General features: G+C 41.9%; 1 long non-coding RNA gene across 3 annotated transcripts; it reads right to left on the bottom strand.

Moving 5' to 3' along the window:
• Positions 1-10681: 10681 nt before the first annotated feature.
• Positions 10682-23258, bottom strand: LOC119010501. Of its 3 annotated transcripts, none has more exons than XR_005071983.1 (3): positions 23021-23258; positions 19556-19709; positions 10682-14646 (listed from the first exon to the last, which is right to left on the bottom strand). It is a non-coding gene; the product is annotated as an uncharacterized LOC119010501 (long non-coding RNA). The 3 variants fall into 3 exon arrangements; XR_005071984.1 differs by lacking the exon at positions 23021-23258 and adding an exon at positions 22707-22824; XR_005071982.1 differs by lacking the exon at positions 23021-23258 and adding an exon at positions 21933-22225.
• Positions 23259-23800: the final 542 nt, after the last annotated feature.

The raw sequence follows: 23800 nt of genomic DNA, 5'->3' as shown, positions 1-23800 counted from the left end.
TGTGTTTGTGTGATTTTGTTATTAGGATGCAGCCCGCGACACACACTGGAGTAGGCATTGTGGTTAAATAATCACAGACTGCAGGGGTCTCTTCCCCCCTCGGCTCAGGCTGTGAAGTTTACAACCTCTCCATCCTCCTTTTATTTATCAGCGATATTCTTTTGATACATTCAACATGCCTGACCACATTTCCCTCCGGTGACATGCTTCTTTTCATTCAACCCCAAACATGGTCTTTTGTGGCAAGGCACCCCGCAGCCAAATCTACTTAGAAGTGTCTTTGAAGTCTTTTCCCATCCGTCTTTGCTTTATTAACCCCTTGATCCAGGGTGACAACATTTTTAACTTCATAGCAGACTCACAAACTCACAATGCTACTGACGCTCAGGTCATCTTCCAGGCCACGACCAAAGACTTTTTTTTTCCACTCTTGTTCTAACACCGTGGAACACTTAAAGCATGAGGATCCTCCTCTGAAATCCCATCAGCAGTGTTTGATTACAAGAGGATTTTTCTATTTGTTGTTTGGCATGGCATGAGGAGGAAGTGACCTAAATTCATCTGAGGCTGATTGGCAGATGCTTTAACACCGTTCACGCTTGCCTGCAAAATGTTCTGTGCTTGCCAAGAACTGATAATCTTAGATTTGGAAATATGAGATTGACTATCTTGTTTTTCAAATCATTGTCTAGCTTTTATCTTTCAGTTCATGGCAAATTCTTGCCAAGTGTATGATTACTATGCACTAACATGGTCATGAAATTTTCAAACTGAATCATTAGCTGGTAAAACAAGCGACATCAGATTAGAGTTCACGCCACATACCTCTCTCTTTCACCAAGATGTGTTACAAGTAAAAGCATCATTCTCCTATGAGTACTGAGTCATTTTACACTGACATTTGTGTGTTTTGTTCTTGTTTCTTGGTTGTCATTGTTATCATTGTGCTAAAGTTAAGATTTCAAATGTGAATGCTAATATTTAGTGTATTTCACTGATTATTACTGATTATCTCAGGTAACCTGTCTCTCTCTCTTTGACCTGTTACTCTCTGACCTTCGTGTCTTACTCTACCCGTCTTTCTTCCCTGCTCCCTCTCTCTGACCCGTATGTCTTTCTGACCTGTCTGTCTCTCTCTCTGACCTGTCTGACTATCGCTCTACCTGTCTCTCACTCTTACCTTTCTTGTTCCAACCTGTCCGTCTTTCTGACTTGTATCTCTCTCTCTTCCTCCCTCTGACCTCTTTGTTTCTCTGAACTGGCTGTCTCTCTCTCCTCCTATCTCTCTCTATCTGTCTGTTTCTCTAAGCTGTGTGTATCTCCACCTGTCTCCCTGACCTTTTTTCTCTCTCTGCCTGTCTCTCTGAGCTTTCTCTCTCTCTACTTGTCTCTCTGAGCTTTCTCTCTCCTTCTCCATCCCTCTTTCTGGACTGTACCAGCTTGTTTCAGTGTTTCTTGTCATGTCGAATCATCTTGCTGCACAGGCAGATATTTTGTTCCAGCATTAAGTCGTTCTCTCTTTAAATTCATACTATTTCTTGTATTTTAGTTTTCCTCCATCGTTGAGTTAGAGCCACAGGTCCACCACTGTCTCTAACCCTAAAAAATTATTATAAAAGCTGTTTTTCTCTCAATATAAATGCATTAATTGTGTTTGGATAAGGAAATACACACATATTAGAATACACAGCGTGGGGTGGAAAAGGTTTATGTGGAAAAGGTTTTGGCTCATAATAAAATAATTTCTGGGGGGAAAAACTGCCTCAGTTTGTTCCCCAGTTCTGGATGTTACCTGGGCAACTGCTGTCTCTTTTTCTTAAAGACAGCACCACCCATTGGACGCTGGGGGAGGTGCCGTAATGAAACCGCATCGTAACTTCACATGCAGGTGACAGCATGTGGTAGAGGTTAGTTACCAACTCCGAAAGTGTGACCACCTGGCACAAATGAGCTCCCCTGAGGAGATTTACAAACCCCTCATCTGAAACCTCAGCCCCTAAACTAAACTCTTTCTCTCACCTCACCTCGCCAATTTTAGCTCTTAAATCTCAACTCTGCTGCTGAAAAAAAAAAAACGCTGACTGACACGCAGGAATACACACGAACCACATCCGCATAATGCCTACACACTCGCCCGGCCCTCGTTGAAACAAAACGCATGAGTGTAAAAGTGACAAACTGGGTGTGCAAGATGAGCTCTGCCATGATTCGTCTAACGGGGATGAAATCTTGCAAAGCTCCTAAAGTTTCCTGTTTCCTCTCCATCAAATTTGTCCTCAACATTCTTGCTGAAGCCTGGGATTATAAAGAATCTCAGCATCAGTTAGCAGGAGGTCAGAGACCCATACTCACCAAATTTGCATTGAGTGACATTTAAATTTCTGATCGTGCATTAACACCCGAGCGGAGTGTTAATTTCACATGATCTCGTGAGACCAGTAAAGACGGGCAGACATTTGGCAGCGAGCCCCGAAGACAACCAGAATCATTCAAAAAAAGGATGAATGTAAAACAAATTCACTCCTAAAACGTGTGGATATATGTCTTATTTTCAAAATTCTTGTCTTAACTTGTCCCTTGAGGGATAAATGTAAGTAATCAGAAGTGGACTGAAAACAAGAGGTCGTTCTTTGTGCGAGGCGAGCCACAGAGAGGCAGAGAAACAGAGAAGGAGAGACTGATTTTTTACACTTTCTGCACAATTTCCTCTCTATTTCCTCCCTGAAGACCCTTGTCTGCAGAATGTGCAGAGTATGCTTTCCATGGACAGGAGGCTATGGAACCTGCCAGAACAAAAAAAATCTGAAAAAAAGAGGCGAAAGGGAGAGAGAGAAAGAGGGAGTGAGTGAGAGAAAACGCTCCTCCTCCCTCCGGCACTGCAATACAGCAAGATGGAGTTATTACCCAGAAAACCTCACCGCCTTGTTTTTTCACTTTTTATCCCGGAGTTCCCGGAACACTGAGCTACTATTACGACCAGAATACTTGGACCGCACACCGGTTACCCACTCTGACGTTGACGGGGAAGGAAAAACAAATGCTCCTCGTAGCAAAGTGCATCAGCCTTTTATTTCTGTCCTGCATCACGCCTAATTGGCGTTCATGTGAGACAGCCAATGGTGGACTGGGACCTGAGGTTCAAATGCGGGTAGAAATATTAGAACCCCCCCGCTTAGTCGCCTCAAACATTAGTCTTGGTTTAGCTAATGACAGTGAGATAAGCAATTTAACCATAGCCTTCAAAAATATCCACGCAAAGTTAAGCTTGTATGGAGCCCTAATACAAAGTCCAGCCGGTCAGTTTTGGATTTTAAATATGACATACAGTATTATCACATTAATGTTTAAAGAGCTTGAACTGTAGGAAGTGATTATATTGCAGCATTACTGATTAATAAACAAATATTTACAACATAATAATAATGTATATCTGTGTGTATATATTGTTTGTTTACAAAGACAGTGAATTTAGGTTGTTAAAAATAGTGGTAGACAAGATGTTTTCATATAAAACCCACACTGCAATCAATGAAATTAGAGAAAGGCATAATAATGGCAAAACACTACTATTTAAAAGTGGCTTCTTGCAACAATTTGCAGCAGATCACTGCATATAAATTCCTTTTTTTCACTGGCCATATGTGAGCGCTTTGTGCCATGATGAAGAAGAAGACTTTGTCTGTCTCCTTCAGTTGTCTACGAGCCCATGAACAGGGGAAAGTGGTAGCATGGCAGTTAGGGACAGCTAGAGATCAGCGCTTGAGATGTTTCAGCTTTTATTTTATAAGCATTAAACCACTGGATTTTGGATGATACGTCCGGACATTTTCCAGCCGTGTTAGAGCCAGCAAAACCAGAGTTTTTTTACTGGGGGAAAACTGTGTGGAGGACAGTTTTAATTTTTTTTTTCATTGTGTTGTTTGTAGATAAAGTAAACCAGAACATGATCTTTTTCCAATCCCAACAAAGTGGTTTTTGTACCTAAACCCTAACAAAAAATAGTTGTAAAGTTCCAACATATCAAATGTAAGGTTTTAAAATATCCATCGCCAACATTTATTCTAGCGCTTGGACTGAATCAAATGTGTTAAACATGACTGCCACATGCAAAGCTGTTCTTGTTTGTTCACGAATAACAAGTTTGCCCTTGCAGACAGTCAGCAGAATAATATTTGCCTTCTCAGAAAACAACAACATCTAAAGGCCCGGGTCTTCTGTCACTGAGTCATCATCCACTTTGACTCATTCGGAGGAGAGTAAAAGCAAACATCAACAAACCATCGCAACAAGGACACAACTTTTCCCTGACTGATGACTACGTTTGAGATTTGTCCTTTAAAGCCATGGTCAATGACGGCTCCCGGCCCGACAGTTTCACAGGTGGTGAGAACGGCTGCTGTTAGAGGCCATTTGTCGTGGGCAAATGAAAGCCAAAGTCCAAGAGCCACTTGAATCACCTTCAAACATACACTAGAAGAACCTGTGAAGCAATGCTTTGCACAATGGGTGTTATAGAGCAGAGGAAGTAGGAGTCAAAGAAGGAAGGATGCCCTCTTAAAAACCAGGAAATGAGACTCCAGGATGCCAACTGCTCACCACCTCGGATCAGGTCAGACGGTGAGATACTTACTCACTCCGCAGCGTCTTTTTTAACCTTCTGTGGTGGGAACACGCTAATTTGAAGATGCGTCAGACAGAGAAACGAACTGCAGGACTGCCCTGATTAGTCATCAAAGACAAAAAGGTGCTTAAATTAATATTCTAAAAATAGACGGACAGCGTTTCGTGCGTGTGTTCCCCCGTCACACTGCGGTTAGCGTTCCGACAGGTGTGTTTTTATTTGTATCACATTTGTTTCTCAGACAACATGACGGAACGTTTGTGAGTCATCCGTCGCCACTGACACCGGCTGTCAGTAAAAGATAACTTTATATGCTCTTAAATCACACCTCGCTGCAAATTGTGAGACGGCTCAGCAGCACTCCCATTTAGTACAACCCACACGCACACATGCACACACGTAAGGACAGAAATCAGCTCTGGATATTTGAACTGTGGGAGGACGCAGGAGCAAGGCCAAGGGCTGGGAGAACGGAGAAGGGAGAGGAAGGAGAGGGGAGATGAGCAGATAGACGGAGTCATTAAGATAGCTTGGGTGTCAATGTAATTCATCAAGCCTGATAAGGCCGTGGCCCGCTGCCAAGGAGCAAGGTGTGGCACTTCTCCCTCACCAATCACTGTCAGTGATCACGTCCCTCGCAGCCAGCTTGTTGTTCTTAGTCTTACTATTGGAGGTGCACTATGTAGTTTTAGGAAAGAAATTCAAACTCAGAAGTTAATATATACAAGATTGTTTATATACAAATATTATACCAGCCCAGAAATATTTATTTGAGCTCCATTTCCATAACTGATGGAAAGATGGCTACTTAGAAAACGTCTTATAATATGGACAAGGTCAAACGTAATGAAATTGTGTTGTCTCTTTAGGACATGATGTTTATTCAGCTTATAATCATGAAAATCATTACATGAGCATGTTTTCTCGTCTGCTTGAAATATAATTCCAAAAAAAAAATTTGTGCCTCAAGTGTCTGTATTGATCAAATTGAACGAAGGGACAGTAGAAACATCGCGCTCCATTTTCTCAGCACATACCCAAATATACATAAAAAAGACACAGGTGCCGATGAAGTTGTACACATTTTTAGTGACAATCACTCAAAATGTTATTATTATATACAGTTCAATCTTTTAAAAAATCATGCTTCACTATTTAGACACAAATAACACAGAAAAGTGTAATACTATTAACAACTATAGTACGGTCATCCCAGCTCATTTATGCACTCTTCATTAAAAGTCCAGGGATGCCTTTAGACTATTCAGAATTGATAAAAATGTTTAATGATTTTCAGACAGTGTGAAATCACTGTCCGCACTCTTAACTGGTTTTGTCAGCTTGTGTCTACGGCACCTGTAGATGAAGTAATGTTACTATGAATAAAACGTCCTCGAATCATTCCTTGATAAATAAACAGAAAACACAAACATGCGCTAACAGATGTAGTGACTCGTGAAGCCATAAAAGGGTGTGTGTGGTGATATATACATCAATACAATGACAGATGTGTGTTTGTCTTTCCACCTCTTCCATCTGGTTGGTAATTCAGGTCTGCCTCCGCACGTTAACTCTCCACGCCTGGCTGAAATCTTTGGAACCCGACGTGGAGTCATCACACCTGAAGCAAACTTTTGAGTTGCACAATCAGTGAAGTACACACACATAACGCCCACAGAGTCGAGCCCATCCAAAAAAACAAATCAGTCAAACTCTTCCGCACTGAACTGAAAAACAGAGCTACGAATGGGGAATAAGTGTGTTTGTCCTCTTTAAATTAGCCATTAAATGACATGCGATCTGTCGCGTTGACTACTGTCTCTTCAGGCGATGATGGATGGACCCATCAGCTGCGTTATCTGCCGATTAAGTGGCTCTTCCAAAACACAGCCTCCAATTTAGCAAACCACAGCTGATTGATTCCTTGCACAGTATTTTCTCTCCCTCAACAGCCTTTTCCACCTCCACCCCGTCAAGCGTCACATGACCGAGGTGCACAGCTCCCCGAGCGGCCTGGCTTGCAACAAGCTCCGTACAGTGTCACACAAATGGTCATTCATATCAATCATAAGCGCCATCAAACAGACCCTCTGTTTCCAGCGGCATTGAGGCAAACACACCCCACTCCTGTTCTGAAATGAAAAAGTTGCCTGTGGACCGAAAAATTCGAGGTGCTAAAACGCCACTCCGATGTGTTGAAACTCAAAAGGCGAGATTCTCTTTTTTTTTTTTTTTTAATCAAAGTGGCGGAATTGAAACTCTGGAATGTTTCCGTTTTTCAACACCTTCTCAATCAAGTTTGCAAAATGTTTCATACGGTTTGTGATGCACTGATGAAAGAGAGCATTATGCCGATCACCGGAGGGGGTGGAAGAGGCAGAGGGGTGAACGGAGGGTCCCAAAAATTAAGTGGAGGAGAAGGCTAAGGCCTCCCGCTGCATTTAGGAGGTGTGAAGGGCTGTCCAGGTTCCAGTGTTCAGCATCTGTCCCCCAAGCAACAAGAGAGGCTGTGTGTGGGGACCAGCTCGGCTCGCTTGCACAAAGGATGTCCTGTGTTTTTCATGCACACACGCATTTGAACACACACTGAAACACACGACCCCTGAAGCTTTCCTCTTTGTCAGAAGGCGCACGTTTCGGAGCCCCAGCTTACAAATACTTGTTTGCTGACAGCCTGCTGGTTTTCTGAGCTTTAACCCACATCTCTTCCCCCCTCAGGCTGATAAAGTGCTCAGATAAGCTGCGAGGTGCTGGTGAAAAGTGGCTGGCCCTCAGCCCTCAGGGCTACAATATGAAAGAGTGGCTTGTCTGGAGCAGAGCAGAACAGAGGAGATGATGAGGCCAGAAAAAAAAAAGCATGGAAAACTGAGAAAAAAACAAAACAAAAAAAAAAGGCCAGAAGAAAAGAATTGGATTAATGATGAAGTGGTCTGAGTGCTGTGTGTGTGTTTTTTTGCAGGTGTGTGTGTGTGTGTGTGTGTGTGAGTGCGTGCATATGTAAGAACCTACTTTCGCCACCAGCTGTGGGCGGCAAAAGGGGGGGCAGGGTGTGTAGCAATGGGGGAGCCATGCCATGTGTTTATGTTGACTAATGAGCTAATTACCCAACCCCTAATCTACCTCAACTTGTGTCATTTCACAGGAATGCTGCAGCAGTCAAACGCTTGCAGATTATGGGTCATTTCCTGACAGTTAAAGGCAAACTACTACAGCAGTAATTCCTCCACACACCAGGCGTTAAACCACAAGTGCTGCGGCCTCTCCATTTGCCTCTTTGTGGATTTATTGTCGTAAAAATGTGACTACGGGATTTAATTTTACTCACAGAAAGCTGACTTCGACGTCTCGCAAATTCTTACTCCGATGTTTTGGCTCTTGATGCGTTTGCGCGCACTGTCAGTGCACAACCATGAGCATTACACCCACATATATAGCTTTGAGCTGAGGTCGTATTTGTTTACAGTACATTAAAGTTCATTTGCATTTTGAGACATCTTTTTATATTTTTTGCCACAACCTGTTAACAATGTACCAAAAAATAAAATTGACTGGTTAATACCATATTTAGAAAGTATTTTGTGTGTAATTGCAGGTGGGGAACTCTAGTGGCTGTAGTTATTAGGAGGGCTGCAAAGGAGGAGGTGAGGAGAAGTAGGAGAAGGAGTTCAGGGAGGCGATCGGGTTAAATAAGTGCAGGACTTTAATTCAGGAGGCCGCTGTTGGTGTCAAGCATGAAAGCAAAAGCCTAACTTACCCATGTAGTGAAGTTACATCACGTACGTAACGTAATGTCACTATATTTGTAACAGGGGGGTTCAAATCAATACATTACGTATGCTATAATATAGTACACGCAATGCATTGATTTGAACCCAAACCTGAATGGTTTCCTGAACCTAATCCAAGTAGTTTTAGCTGCTGTTTTAGCTGTTTAGAGTTAAACTGAAGGATTATGTGTTCCTTCATGTTCCTACATGTTAAACAAAACCAATGTGTCTATGCTATAAATTCTTTGCCACATAGCTGAAAATAGGGCTGTTTTATATGCTGTTACATAAACACATACATTCCTTTTTAACATACGGCATAGACAAAGTCTACAAAACCTTTGTTGGCCTTTCAGATGAAGCTTTTGAATCTGATAAACATCACTTGTGCTGGTTGGCTCGGAAGACCACAAGTTTGAAAATAAAAGGTGTGAAGATCTGGTGATGAGGAGAGGAAGTTAACTTACCAGATGTTTGTTTTGCTTCCTCCTCATCTCTGCTTTTGAGGCTAGTGGCTCGAGGGTGAATTAGCCGCTCTCAGCATAACACACCTGAATCTCCAGCCACCAGTTTCTTTTCTTTCTTTCAGTTGCCAACAGTTAGGTTGCATTTGTGGTTAATGGAGGCCCCAGGTTTATGACGATGATATCTCTGGTTGTGCTGCACTAATTCGTCTTCAACCATCAGTGTTTTACTGAAGATGTACGACCCCACATTTGTGCATTTGGACGTTTCATGTTTTTGAGAAATATACGAGAAAGCGTGACATCCAGCAAAAACATCACATTGCAATTGGGATGATTAGATATGGGGATAGAGGTTTGGAAGGACTTTCAAACGGGTCAGGTGAGTGTTGACTACTCCGCTCAGCACCACTTCTCTTGAAGTATTGCTCGCTTTCATCTGGGAAGCATTTAGAAAAACATAACTACAATGGCTACTGCTGTATACCGGAGCTGCCAGCAGTAAAGTAGCTCATTTTTACATATTAACTGCCTCTTGAAGTTCTGTATCTTTCAGCTCAAACAATGCAGATGAAAGTAAAAAAAAAAAAAAAAAGATTTGAGGGAAAACAGGCAAAAGTTTAAAGCACTTTGGACCGAATCAATCACATTTTCTAAGTTGGACAGCATGGGAGGTCTGCATCCCCTCCACCCACAGCGAGAGGTGTGAGTGGGGATTTAGTGAGCTCTCTCCCCCCCCCACCCCCTGTTCATCATCCCCCTCCCCTGGGGTGTGCACTGCTCCGCTCCCCCTCAACAAGCTCCCATCCATCACTCCTAAGATTTCACTTTAATAGGTGGTCCTCTTCCTCCTTTCACACACCCTTATGGGAAAAATTGGGTAAAGGGGAACAGGACAGGGAAGGGTGAAAGGGAGGACTAGGGATTGTTTTAAAATGTTTTGATACCAATAAACGTTTGGTGAATTCCGGCACTGATACCTCAACAATGGATGTTAATGGCACTAGTTCCCCTTCCATCATTTTCTTCTTATCGCTATGCATTAGACATTGTATTGTTTATAATAAAAATGAGACACATTACTTTTATGTGTGACGGCATTCATCATCCATTGAACTTCTATTCAACAACGACCACACGAAATATTACATGCAGTGGACGGCCCTTGTACTTGTTTTGTTTTGATCGCAACTGTTCTAATTGTGCTCACCGTACAGCGCCTACATCTTTGTGAAGGGAGAAAATTGACGTCCCGCCTGCGTAGACATCACCAGACTACATGTAGAAGACTGTAAATTTAAATGTGTCTGCAATATTTAACATTGCATGACTCTGGCTCCAGAAGAAGCAAGTTGGTGAGTCTTGTTGTGGTGGTTGTTTTTGTCCTCCTCAGGTTCTTGTAGTTGTAAAACTGTAACATTGTGTCTCACTGACGTAGCTTCACGTAGAGACGTCACCAGACTGCATTTAGAAAACTTTAAATTTAAGCCAGTGAGAGTTATGCTGAACACTATTTTTTCTGTACATTACATAGAGGAGTTCTTCAAAACTGGGATGTAACTGGGATGTAACTTTATGCATTTACTGACAGATATTGCACTTTTACTGCACTACATTTATTTGATAACTTCAGTTACAATTTACTTTGCAGTTTGCACACTGCATCAGAGCCAAAGTAGCACATCTTTTAATTGATCATTTTATTGGCAATCACAGAAGAAAAACAACTAAATCCAATAATCAGGAAAATACTGAGAAGTGGCCGATATAGTTGTTGATCCATAGTACTCACTTACGGAATACAGTGTATAAATCAGTGCAAAGATCTGTATAATTATATTTTTTATTTTTTGTGCATTAATTGCCAGAAAATCACTTGTGATACTTAAGTACATTCACTATCAGACATATTTAACCAGGTACTATCTTTATAGCTGACTTTCATTTCAACCACTATAATATTTTCACTGTATATCTGTACTTTTACTCAAGTTTGTCTTTTGGGTACTTTTTAAAACACTGCTTGACACAAAGTAAGAACTTTTTCTGTAAGAGAATCAGGAAATATTGAAATAAATGAATAAGTAAACAAGAATAAGAATCCGACCAAGCATTTCATGTCAACTTTCTGCGCTTGGTAGTTTATGACGGTACTTTTCTGCATGTATGTATGTATAATTAATTTAACAGTATACCTGCAGAAACGACCACCACAATGCTTTCCTTTGCTATTGTCCCCCGTTTTCCATGGTTCAGAGAGCCGAGCGCACTGGACGAGCCCGGGCCGAGCAGTGCAGTAGCTCCTCCGTTCAAACAGAAGGCAAGTTGATATTTAAATGGCCTCTGTTTGTTTTTCTTCTGGTCCCGTGTGTGCATGTGAGCCCAGTATAAAGGACCGTGTCCTTTTGAAGGGGATAGCACCAGGAAAGTGAGGGGGAAGGAAACTTTGCTTTGGTGTTTTATATATCAACAGAATGACTTCCCTCAAATAAAGACGTGCTCCGCTCTGCCGGTCGGGCTGGAACAAGCTGCTCGTTTCCTGTCCTGAAAAACTCGCAGCATGTTCGAACAATGCGCCCGGCCAGAATAGAGGAGATGTCACGTCTTGAGGATCTTTTATTGTTTGACCGCAGGCTCAGGCTGAATCATATGTTTACAGTATTTGTGACATTTGAATGAATCGACACAACTGTGCCATTTGAATTGATATAAATGCTGAAAACAATAGACAGCAGCTTTTCGAACTGTCACCTGGAACAAAAGGCAAAGATGAAAGTGCTTCCTTTTTGGGCTATTAGGTCTCTTTAAAAACCCACTTTCCCAGCCACAAACACTAGCCACACAATAAATCTGACGATGTGGATGAAGACACCTCTGCTAATTTATCAATCCCGGTTGAATTAATCTTCCTCCAGATTTCTCACGTTTCTGCCAACTGCCATGTCCGCGCTACGGACAAAGGCTTCTCTTTGCCTCGTCTCTGCTGGGAGCCGGCCATGCCGAGTGTCTCACTCACGCTGCCCCCTCATCAAATTACAGCCCTGCTCCCTCCTGTCATGTTGGCAAACAAAGGTCTTAAAGCGCACTCCCAGTGTAATTGCCTCTAATCTCAGACATAATGTGGTCTTTCATGTCGACCGGTCGGAGAGAAAAGGAGAGCCTGTTGTCCTCTCTGCCCTCCACTCACCCACTTTCACTTTGAGGAGCGCAGTTTAACAGTCCTGCTGCCCTGATTTGTTCTCCATTTCGGGGAGGAGGGACGCTTTTTACTGTGACACAGTGTAAACATTTTGATAATGCAAAGAAGCCTGAAAAGTCTCGCCTTACGTTCCGCGATTAAAATAAACATGAAATTCAGAGGAACGTATATGGCAGTGCAGTAGTTCCTCAGCTCCTCCACCTTTGGCCTGGATTCTCTCCGTGGTGAGCATCAGGCAGTCTGCAGCTGGAAGTGTTTCTGCGGTTTGGCCAGGTGTCTCTCTGCCCTGCCTGGGACAAGGCCCTCAGCGGGGCCTGGGACTGGAGTCTGGGAGCAGGCTGGAGGCGCTGAGCGAGCCGGCCGCCCCTCCGTGATCTAAAATGTCCCGCAGACCCACCTGACTGGTGGTCAGCTGTAACTGATACGACACGATAGCAGCGCTGGAGGGGAGAGAGGGAAAATTAAGATGTGTGCGAGCGTGCGGGGAAGAGACGGGGAAACGCAGAGGGCTGCGGAGGAAAAAAAAGAGAGGACAGGAAAGCGAAGGAGAGAGGGGATGATGGAAATTTTGGACAAATTCTTCAACTGAGGAGGCCTTTTGGTTAAAAATATGGAATGCAGACTTTAATATGGTTTCCAGGGGCTTTGGCAAGCAAAGATGAACATATCAAGTAAAAAACACAGTATCTGATATCGTCGCTGTGCTAGGGTTTGAGAGCGAGCGGGGAGAGAGCGCGGGGTAAGAGGAGCTGCAGTGTTTCTAAAACCATTCAGGCGGACTTTTTTTAAGCGACCCAGCTGTGCGCCCCGGAGGTCCTGAGGCTCGAACTGTGGCAAGAGTGAGGCCGGGCTGGAGCTTCAGAGCCTGGTTAGCCATGACCTGATGTTCCAGGAGCCTCGCTGAATTGATGGGCCCCGGGGGAGTCGTCACAAGGGCCCCCGAACAATCACCCATTCATGCCTGCAGCCACGGCGAGAGGGCAAACACTCTGCAGACTCAATAACGTAGGAAAAGCCATTTTGAAAATTAGATATATCAGTGATGAGGCTCAGTTCGCCCCCCTCAAATCATAAATACATATTTATTTCTTGGAACTGTAGTGCTGTCCATCCACCTAGATTGTTTTGGAGATATGATCAGTAAAGATGTCTGCTCTCTCTTCAATATACTGGAACTAGATGGCACTTGGCTTTCGGTGCTCATTTTAAAAACTCAACAGCGAGGACCCGGTTAGACAAGATAGTCCACAGACAATGTTGCAGCTTCAAGTAGGAACTATAATCTTTCTACCAAACTACAGCCGCCAGTATCACAGCACAGAAAGAGGCATCTACTCAAGGACGAGAGGAAGGACGATGATTGTGACAGCGCAGGGTGTACACGTTACCCTTTCTCTTAATCTAAATCACAGCAGAGGCAACAAGAATTATATGATTTTCTTGGGTGCGTGTGTGACCAAAATAGTTGCACCCTGGAGCCCTGAATGGTTTCCTCTCCGCGGCTGTAACACTAGCTAGCTTGGTTTGCGAGACTTTCGTTCATGAGTAGCTGCACACTTCCTTCCTTCCCTTCTTGACTAACCAGGTCATAATTTCTGGAAAGAGACATTGTTGTTGAGTTATTAAACTGTTTTTCTTTTTTTCTTGTTGGTTTTTTTTTTGGTTTGTTTGTTTGTTTTGTGCCATCCAATTCAATTTTATTTGAGAGATGGCGTACATCTCTACGGCTCATATCACCCCAAATTCGGCATCTCACACCAGAACAATCTAGATGGATAAATGTCGCTACAGGTAAGAGTGAAAAGATTTTTTTGGGTGAACTGTCCCTTTAAAAAAACACATTTGAGAATTTCAAATAGAGTAGATAAATAGATAATGAATAGATAATTTGTCCTCTACCTCCTACGTTGACACTCTCAAGAGAGCAAACTCCCCCTTTTTTTTTTTTTTTTCAAATTGTGAAATTTTCAGAAGAACCTCAAATAAGTGTATACTCCCCTGTGAATGCGGCCAGTATATTTTTGGATTATGTGGCTGAACTGGCTCGAGCCCATCACGCCTCATCTGCCAGGACTCCACGCTGCTGTTACATAAGACAGCTGAGCCAGTCCAGACATCTAGACTAGTCCTTATGTGGACAAAAATGGGTGTGTTCACTGCGTCCCCTAGCCCAAATCCATTTACCATGACTGTATCCACTGACTTCTCTCCGGAGTTTCTTTCACTCTCAAAGATTAGAGGCCTGGAGGTCAGCTGCACATCAGTTACATTTTTCTGTGAGTTACCGGCCAGTTATTTATAGAGCGAGAACAAATATACAATGGAAGGAGGGTAGCGGTTCGGGTTGGAGGCAGGTTAAGCCTAGGAACATCTGTCCTTTCAAAGACATCTCTTTCCTTGGTATGCTCAGAATCCACTGCAGGGGTGTCAGCGCTTCACTGGTAGTCACAGAGCTGGCATGTTAGTCAAAACAGAGCTGAAGAAGGGGAGGGAGGGGGGGCGAAGAAGAACCTCATCCAAGCCCAATCTCCCATATCACCGAGCGCAGCACATCCAAAGTCACCCGACTCAAGGCTGGCGTTTCTGTTTCTTCACCTTTAAGAGACAGAAAAAGAAAGGAGCAACATTTCTGAGACAAGAAGAGAAATAATGGTTAAAACCAGAAAAAGAAACCGGAACTATTGTTTATGATAATGAGGCGTAGCTCCTCAGCTCTTCAAGTTACATTCTCACAGCTCTGTCATGTAAAGACACTGCAAAGCTTTTTCTGCAGGCACATATTAACTACAGGTCAAAGGAAGCAACTATTAGCTGTATACTCCTTTTATGCTGTTTTCCGTCTCTGGTTTATTCTCCTAGAAGAGGAATCCCACCTCAGTTTCTCTCCCTGAGGGTTTGTTTTTCCTTTTTTCCCCCATTTAAGTTTCTTTATTTTTTGGTTTAAATTTTGCCTTATTCTTTCCTGACGGGTGTTGAGTACTACATCTCTAAAATTCGCTTGACTTCACCTATCTTCATTTTTCGTCCCTTTTGTTTTTGTGTTATTTTTGTATTTTTTTTTTTTTCTTGCTTCGGAACCTCGCCTGACGTCCTGTCGAGGCCGGAACAGGACAGGCCTGAAGAACAAACGTGTGTGAGTTTGTGTGTGTTTGCGGGTGAGGCTGACACGGTCTCTGTTTAGTCTGTCTGAGTCAGAGATGCTTCATTACACACTCGTAAATTTGACCGCGCCGACACTCCCAGTCCGACCTCTCACTCTCACTATTTCTTTGACATGCATGGAAACAAACACGCACATGCACACACAGTGTAGAAACACACGGCAGGACAACGTCAACACCTTTGTTTACCTGCCATTTTCCACTGAGAAGTGACAATTATGGAATTAAAACACTTTACACGCCACAATGTAGTAATTTAATGTAGTAAGTAATTTAACAATCATTTATTTCATCACTAGACGCAGTCAGAATATATACTGCATAACAATGACACACAAGTAAATGACATAACATCTTAATTAAAATTTTTTGTATAAAAATTAAATAATTCTCATGAATAAGCTAATTCAAGCAATTACATTACACTCTTAAACTTGATTAAAACCTTTTTTCAGATCCCTCCTGTTCCCATGTAGTATAATACTACTGTATTTATATTACTCTCTCTATATTATATAAATTATAACTGAATATAATTATTAATTTTTTATTTACTGCTGTGCAAAATATTTCGGCTGACAATAAGCAGAAAAATTAATTGAAAAGAGGAGGGTTTTTTCTTTTTTTTTTCCTTTTCCCGTGGTGTGTTTTACTTTCTCAGCCATGCGTTGCAGAACAAGTAAGGAAACTTTGAGGATGAGCAGCAGACTAAATAAACTCACCGAAAGCAGAAATATCACAAACCCACACCGGCTGAGAGACGTTTCACTGCTGAACCTGTGAGCTGTTTGAAAATATCCTACATTTCTGGGTGCAACACGCCTCCTCTTATTTTTCTCGGTAAGCCAATTCAATTTATTGCAAATATTCATTTTCTTTTTCGCGTCGCAGACGGACTGCTAATATAGGCTCGAGACATATAACACACTCCCTTCTTAGCCTTTGTCTCACCCTTAGAAATGCATCATCCACTCCAAACTGTAGGACAAAACTCTCCCAAGTATGTCAGGCCCCCCTGGAAAATACTTCAGTCAGACATAGAACAGCTTCAAAAAAACAGATTTTCTACCTGCAGAAGAATTCTATGAGGAAAACCAAATTCACATCTTTATTTTTAATTTAAAAAATCTACTATTCTCAACCAATAATGTTCAGATTGTCTGTTTGTTTTTTTTTTTGTTTAATTTTAATGTTAAAATAAGCAATTGAAATATACAAATAACATCCCAACAAATCGGACCATTATTCTTTGTTATGGGCAATTTCCTCCGATTGATGAAGTAATAACTTTTTTACTTTTTGCTTATTGTGTACAATTTGAAAGTTACTTTACTGTTTAAATAGCTTGGATTGTGATTGCCTCATCGTTGTTCCGACACAGTGGAATGTGTTTTAATTCCTTTTCCACACACCAACAAGCCAAGATTAAATTGTAAGTTTCTCTGAGGCCGTGCTGAACATGCTCACCTTGATCCTTTATTTGCGCAGAAGTGACAAGGGCGATGTGAGAGGGATTAGTTAGATAGATAGATACTTTATTTATCCACGGGGGAGGATCAATTAAAGATTAAATAAAATCCCGACAGGATGAACTCAACTGGATCAGCTGCAAGTCTCCAAAATATCCAACCACACACACACACACACACACACACACATTTAACAATCAGGTCTGACCTTTAGAGAGCCGGGTTCTTGTTAAATACGTCCAATCTGTCACCCCTAAAATATTTATGTTTTAAACCAGAACAAAAAAATGTAATAAAACTCCTCAATAAATAAATAAATAAATAAATGTGTTCTTTAAGCTATTTTTTTTCTAGATTAAGCCTAGAGGACATTATGTAAAAAAAAGATTTAACATTTTTCAAAGAAAGAAAGCAATCGTGGCATGAAACAGGACATTTTAATATTTTTGGCCGCAGTGGGAGATTTGTTTGAATGAGCGTTCAAACAGTTAAACAGCTCCCCAGCATGAAACTGTATATTATTGTCCAGAGAGGCGGAAATTTGTTTTAATTGTTCTTGTACAGTAAACGAACCCCCCCGAGCTACGTCATGGTTGTAATGATTTTCGTTATTCCCCCAACACAGACTCATTACACGTACAGTACATCCTGTAACACTTCAGGCGAAAATTACCAAGGGGTTTCCGTGGGGTCAGAAATGCAGAGCATGATGGGAAGTCTCAGTTGTTTGAGTTTCCAGTTAGTAATTTGATTTTACAAAAAAATAGGAATGTCATGAGATATTGAGATAGAATTGTTAAATTACTTTGCACATTTATTTTCTTAGGATTTTGAGGGGTTATAGATATCTACGTAACATTTACGAAACAATAGGTCAAAAAAAATATCTGACGATTTAACAAAGAAACAATGATGAATACTGTGTTCAGCTATGTAGGTGTTTACAATACCTAATGCATCAGCGTATCATGAAGAGTTCAACAGAGATGTCAAACGCCTGTGCAGGAAAGGAATCCCCCTATAATTACATTTTAGGAGGCGAGGAAGCTGCAGGCCCGAACCCCGTCATTTAGTCGGCATTAAATAAACACGAGGCCCATCGGCGTCAGATATGCCCTCACACAGTTGCACAGTAAATAATGACTTTCATGACCCTGAACTAAATAAAAAATCCAGGGTCATGATCAGGGTACCATTGAAATCTGATATTTTAAATATGGGGGTTAATAAGGGGGTTAACAAAAAAAAGTATAAAGGCTTTAAAAACAAGATACTAAACCCACACTATCAATAATACATGCCAATTATTCAGCATGAGGAAAGATCAGGGAAAGAAACGTGTTGATACTTGTCCAGTGACACAAGTGAATGATGGCAACTGCTCTCTTAAAAACAAATACCTCGGCTCTGCGCTGTAACATCTGCATATGAAACATTGCCGCCAATTCCATAACAATAATCGGAGTAATGTGTTGTTCACGGAGCGGTTCGCAGGATTTTGCGTAGAGCTGAAATCCGATAGCTCGCACATGTCATGGAATTTCTATTCTTCATCTGCCCCGGCTCACCTCTGATGCCATGCCAAAACCGTCAGCGTAATAAAACCTCTAAGAGCCTATGAAGATATGCATTACCCCGGGATTACAGCCCACCGACTCGATGACAACAACAATTATTGGGAGTGAGTTTAAGATCAAAAGCTGGAATTTGTGTCGACAAAGTGTCAGACTGTGATTCCTGTCTCGATATCGGTATTAATAATCTGTTGATTTTCATGTATTATCTTGTTTTCACACATCATTTGCTATTTATCTGTTTCACTCTTAAATTCCCAATAAGTAGCTTAAGGTTGAAATGATTCATTTAAAACAGGGAAAATATATATTTTATTTTTTATTCTATTTATATTTTTTATTCTATTTATATATATATATATATATATATATAAATAATTTTTTTCCCCAGACCCTAAATTTTGATGTACAGCTCAATCACACAGGACATCATACGCTTCTGTTGAGATCTGTCCCTCTCCAGTTGTAGCTTTGTGATTTCGGCTGACCTTGAGGTCAACATCAACATTGTTTTAAGGTGTCCTTGTGTGGGCGAGCTGTCGATGCTGTGTGACACAATAAAGCTAAAAAATAAATAAAACAAAACAAATCAGAGAAACAACACCTTAAAAACAATTCTTACTTGCCTTATCATAAATTATAGTCGTGTCGGATGATAAAATGAAATTACACAAAGGATTTGTTGTACAGATTCTGCTCAATTTGCTAATAAGACACATTTTCTACTATACTACACACATTACTAACAAGTGCACTGCGACTTGTTTTCAATTTTCCACCCACTAATGTGCCTCCAGAGATCCCACGCTTACCGCCTCGACGGTGCAACCTACCAAATATTTAGACTAATAGCTGGTTACTGTGCTATCTCTACCGCTACAAGCTGTCAATCTCTGCCTGGAGCTAATTAAAAAGGCCCCGGCGCTTTATTTGTTTGCACACACTCTGAGGGCAGACTGGAACAGTCAGGCGCGGGGGCATGACAAGCACGCCATGCCCCCTTAAATCACTCCCCTGTGCCAAAAAAGGCTGACACCGTGCACAGATCCTGACAAAACATTCGCCGTGTCCCCAGTGTTGGCGAGACACAGAGAAAGGAATCGCGACGGGGGGTGATTTATGGGCGCTTTGTTCAACAAGTGAACAACAAATTCGGCCTTTCTTTCCTCACAGCTCGAATGTTACTCAGTTACTTTTTCATGTGCAATATCACACAAATTCATACCCTGATTGTATTCCCTTTTCCACATAACATGCAGGAGACTTTTCCACAGCACAAGTGATATAAAACATGCTCTACCGTATTGTCCCGGGCCTGCATCCCATCCCTCTTCATCCCGGTGTCCCTCTGCGTTTCTTTCTCTTTGTGTCACCGCTGCCTGTCGTCGAAGTGGTTTTTGCTCGCCTCTGGAAATCTGGACGTCCCGAGAAGTGACACAAAGATGGAGCTGGCACTGGAATAAAAGACACATACATTTTAATTGTGTAGCAGTGTGGACCCTGGGGCATCAGCTGCTGCGGCCTCATGGCTCTCTGCTGCCACCTGTCTGTCTCGTCTGTGCATGTTGGGACTCGGTCTGCAGGATGGACCTGCAGAATGTGCTGAGTAATACACAGGCACAGCGTTAAGACCCTTTGATTAAACATTCGGCAGGTTTCATTGTATAAATCTGTTGATTACAGCTTAGTTCATCCTGTAAGAACTTCAAATATTCATCCTTTCTGGAAAACACCAGAATGAAGTTTATAATGTTGAGTGACTGGGCTTCCTCAGGATAAATAATGTGACTGACTCTCCAGAGGGCAGCAGTTAAAAAAATTCTTGATCCCGATCAGATCTCCTTAAGCAAGTGTTTGGAGAGCGAACCCCCATGTTTTGCAAGACTTTATTGCCCAACAGGAAGCTGTTGAAACTCGAACATAAATAGCAATCAGGCCATGAGTAAACCAATCAGCAGCTTTGTTTCAAAATATGCACCAATCAATTAGCAAATGGATTTCCTTCCAAATTAACAGAGCGAATCAAAGAATCTCAGGAAACAAGTTACGGACAATCTACACTTTGTTTTGCTTCGTGAGGACCTCGAGGCGATTTGTTGTCTTGACTTTTTAGAATTGCATTCCATGTGTTTGCATTTCAGAGGTTTTATTCATTTGATTGATTGTTCAGCAATTTTGTTTACAAGGAGGTTCGCAACACGAGGATTTAGGTTTTGTTGCCACTTGTTCAGAGCTCATTTCAACTTACATTTCGTCTCATGGTCACATCTTCTTGCACAAACAATTGCTGATTATCTCCTCTTTCATTACCAGTCTTTAAGGTTAGAGACTGTTCCCTTTCCCGAGCAGGGATTTAAAAAACAGCCTGTTGGCCTCATATGTACTCCAGTCCCGCTCACACAGCTGTCTCCCAGGCTACAAGCACAGCTCCATCACCTGCATCCAGCTGCAAACCACAAACAGATTGAAGTATTCCCCTGAAGGGGGATTGTGTGCACTCAGGCCATCATCGGCACGGAAGATGAAGAGGCAAAATATTAAGTCAAAGCAGCCTCGCTGCCCATCAATAAAGGACAGTTTGCACGACTCTGATCTTTTGTGCCAGTGAGGGCAGATACAGTAGTAGCTTGGAATGTTGTCTGAGCATGTGACAACATTTCCCAGACCGCCAAACATTGAAAACAGACCGACGAGGCAACATGTTGCATTGATTTAGTAATTTTGACAAATAGCTTTGGAATGAGTATCCACGTCCAGTCATTTGTAAAGCAGCTGCCATATAAGTAGTGGATAAAAGGAAAACATGGTTTCTAAATTTAAGAACAGGAAATGAGACAATGACAGGAGACAGACTTATCACACATTGAGACCATTGTGGTAAACGTGGCAAGAAACCGCTCTTTGGATGGTGTCTTTATTGTCTCTGCGTGCTGTGATGTGGTCATCCCCATACACAAAGATTTTCATTGCATCTGGTAAACTGCTGCAGCTCACGTCCACATGTTTACAGAGCAGGATCACACTATTTACTGTATTTGTACCAAGAATTTTTCACGATAAATAACCTGAAATTAATAATATCCTCCCGTTTTGTTTGTCTCACAGTGATTTTCTGCCACATTTGTTCTAACGCGTGTGACGGTTGTTTCGTCTGTCTCCATTTTACCGCAGTTGTTTTGAATGTGCCAGGTTAGCCGGGCGTTCAGAGTCCTTCAGCTAAACGACTGAGAACCACTCTTTTATGGCAATCTGAACTCCTGAAGTATCTTTGAGCTCTGAATCTTTAGTACTTGGACTGTGGTGTGTAGCCAAGCCTGTACTTTTGACCTTGTTGGGAGCAGGCAATGGAGCAAGAATTTCCCTGTGTGCATTACTGTGGTGTTTTTCTTTTATCTACCCTCAGCATGCAGTTACTGCCGGTAGTATTTCAATTAAAAGTTCATATTTACATGTCCAGCATTTCCCCCTCCTAGTGTTTCACACAGTATTACTGCAGTTGCAAAGACAGCGTTAGCAACATGGCTACTGTCCAAAGTCAAAAACAATAGTAAGAATCTCAATATGACCTAGGAACCTCAATCTCAGTATGAAAAGGCAGAGTAAAATACTTGGTTGTATTAGAACGCCTGTGGGGGGGAACACATCCACAGGGGAACAGACCTTGACACAACACTCACATTCTCTATTGAGTGAATGTCCGTCTCGTTTAACTCGGTTTCGATCACACCCTCCTCCATCATCGGTGGTCGTTTGCTGTGTAGAGTTTCATCAGTTAGTCCAGTTCTTCCACTGTTACCTTGGAATAGCTACCAGGCTAAACACTTCCTCTTCCTGTTTTGAGTGTGGAGTGGCAGACTCCCCTTCTTTAACCTTACTTTTTTTTTTTTAGGGATAATTCAGCCCAAACAAAATAGCATAGTAAAAACAAGACGTTCAAGGACCAATGTATAAGAGAATTGTGTCGTTTCTCTACAGCCATTGACCCTAAATACACAGCAGCCATTTTCCTTTAACGCCACGCTCAAGGTGGGAAGCTCAAATGCTGGGATAATTTCATGCTGCTGTGTTGTTGCCTAAATGTGTCCAACAAATTGTTTTCAATTTACCAGGTATCTTATGACCATCAACTAAAAAAATGATGGATAGGGAAAATCTGAAGGGACAGCGGGCCATATCTCAAAGCAAAACAACATATCCGTTAGCTAACGTTAGCATTAAATGAATTTCAAGCTAATGTTACAGTGCAATCACATTTGATGCGTTTCCCTTCCAGGCTTGAATAAATGCATCCAGCATGTGTGTTGATATTTTTGAAGTAATTTATGCCATGCCTTTGCTATCATATCATATAACTATCAACAGCATTGTTAGCAAGGAGGTGGTTTAATGCTAACGTAAGCAGTTTGCTAACGAAAGGTAATAGGCTATTATCCAAAATGTGGTTGCCTTACCTTAAAAAATATGGGTCAGCGATTCTGATCAATACAAAAAGTTATGAAAGGATACTATTTGCCAGATTTTCTATGTTTGCCTGCCCTGCAACCTGCAAAAAGCATTGCAACATTTGAGTGTGATGTCAGAGGCAAATGGTCGCTGTAGGAATATGGTAATATTAGACTGTGCGATCAGTATTTACTTAAAAATGATACGGTTAAGCAAAAAAGGTTATCTATTACAAGTTTAAATTAAACCATAAACATCAAATTTTTAATTTGAAATTTCTCAACAGGATATGCATGAACACAAGACAGGCCCTTAGACTCACCAAGCTACCATGGAAGGCTCACGGAGTTTGACTCATCAAAACACAGTGATTGCCCTCCATTAGATTTTCCTAAACCCTGCAGACTCCAGTGTGGAACCTCTGTCAGCGAGAGCAGCGCAGTTGAGAAAACAAGATTACTTGCTATGGCAACACCTGGAAGCAGCACGTGCTCGCAGGAGAGAAAAATGATCCTGGTTAACTGCTGCAGATAATGACACTGCTATATTTATATTTGTCTTTGGCGAGGGACAAACCCAGCCGCTCCGCTACTAACCACAGCCAGCTTTTTTTGTCTAAACAGTGCCAGTGTGACTCTTGACTCGGCGTCGGGGTGAAGTGTAACAGAAGAGTTTCCAAATACTAACAGGGTCAGTGGTGTCAAGTGACTTAGAGTCCTCAGAGTTCCTAATGACTGGAAGTTGCGCTCTATGGCATGTCAGTGAGTCAGTGCAATAATGTGGTTGACAAAGAAGGAGTCCTGGAAAGTGAAGACAATAGAGGGTGTTTCATTATGTAAGTGACATGGTGATTAGCCCACGTGTTCTCATGGGGTAACACATTAAAGACACATTTCTTGATTGCGCCGTAGCACCTGCAGAACATCATGTTTCTGCCGGAGATGGCTGTTTATGTTTTGAAACGGACTGACATTAGTTTGATTTGTTAGGTTTGTCTGATACACTGACATTTTCCTGGGTAAGGATCCAACTGAGGAAAAGCCCCGAGGCCAGAAGGCAGTTAGTAATTGTGTGTGGTTGTTGAGAACACAGCCTGATGTAC

Source organism: Acanthopagrus latus, chromosome 21 (genome assembly GCF_904848185.1).
Source record: "Acanthopagrus latus isolate v.2019 chromosome 21, fAcaLat1.1, whole genome shotgun sequence".
Lineage (NCBI taxonomy): Eukaryota > Metazoa > Chordata > Actinopteri > Spariformes > Sparidae > Acanthopagrus > Acanthopagrus latus.
The sequence above is the reverse complement of the archived record's forward strand: the minus strand, read 5'-3'. Positions and strand labels throughout refer to the sequence as shown.